Raw genomic sequence first — 1,253 nt, 5'->3', positions numbered from 1 at the left:
ATCGTGGCCAGTCTCTGGTTTCCACCAGTCATTCCCCTGTTGGGCTGCAGACGAGGAGGAGCAAGAGGAGCTCCAAGGCCGGGAGGGAGCCCGGACAAGAAGGAAGGAGGAAGGACGGAAGGGAGGGAGGAAGCAGGGAAGGAAGGAAGGCAGACAGGAGGGCAGGGAGGACTGAAGGAAGAGAAAAGCATAGAGACAGACATGGAACCGAGAAGGAAAGGAAACAAGAAGAAAGGAAGGAAGGAACAGAGAGAGGGAGGCAGGGAAGGCGGGTGGGAGGGGGGGCGAGGGAGGGAAGGAGGAGGGAAGGCACCCAAAGAATTCAGGATTCAAAAGGATCCAGCTCGACACAGGTATAGGCAGCAGCACGAAGTCCCTGACCTGGCTAGTTCACAAGGAGAGGACTAGAGTCACCCAGTCGTCCTGCGTTGACCAGAAGTGCCCCAGTTACATCCCGGAAAGTCCCAGATGCTGGGCAAGCGCTCAAGCCTAGGTCAGTCAGGAGTGCTGGTCAACAAGGACGTAGCGTGACTGAGGCTTGCCTCGTCCCAGTGCACTGCTGCCGCCTCTGCCCGCCTGCTTTGGTTCTGCCTTGCCCTTTGGAAGACAGGAGTCCAGACGGCCTCTACCCAAGGTCCTTGATTGAACTGGGATACCCGGGTGGGGTAGGGTGCTACGAGAGGCAGATGCCTCCGGGAGTCTGGAATCAGGCTTTGTGGGGAAACGGACTTGGGCTCAGGCACGGCCTCCGGTGGTCCCTGTGAACATACCGACGTCATTCTCGGCCCCCCTCCCACGCCCTCCCCCCCTCCCCAGGAATACTCCCGATGGACATCCAACCTAGGGACCAAAGCTGGGGAAGGACCACTGCTGGGACACTCCTCAGGCCAGCGGGAACTCTATCGCGTGATCCGATGGTCAGTGAAGCGAGAACAGCGCTGCTGATGGGACCACCTTGCTTTCATCTGAAAACGTTTCTATGAGTTATTCTCAATTAGGAAACACATTAAGCACTTATTCTCTAAAGATTCCTAACAGGTAGGGAACTTCCTCTTCAACCAGCCCCCAGTGACTATGGGAGACGGTGTAAACAACAACAAGGAAAGTCCTGCCCATTGGTCCAAACCTCGGGGGGTCCAGGGTATAAAATTCCCAGAAGAGAAGGAGGCCGCAGTCAGAATCTGAGAAACTCACCTCTGAACGGAAGCCCCCGCTCCACCCGTGACACCATGAGCAACTCGTGCTGCTCCCCT

This window comes from Ursus maritimus, unplaced genomic scaffold (genome assembly GCF_017311325.1).
Source record: "Ursus maritimus isolate PB19 unplaced genomic scaffold, ASM1731132v1 scaffold_24, whole genome shotgun sequence".
Lineage (NCBI taxonomy): Eukaryota > Metazoa > Chordata > Mammalia > Carnivora > Ursidae > Ursus > Ursus maritimus.
This window is presented reverse-complemented; position numbering follows the sequence as displayed.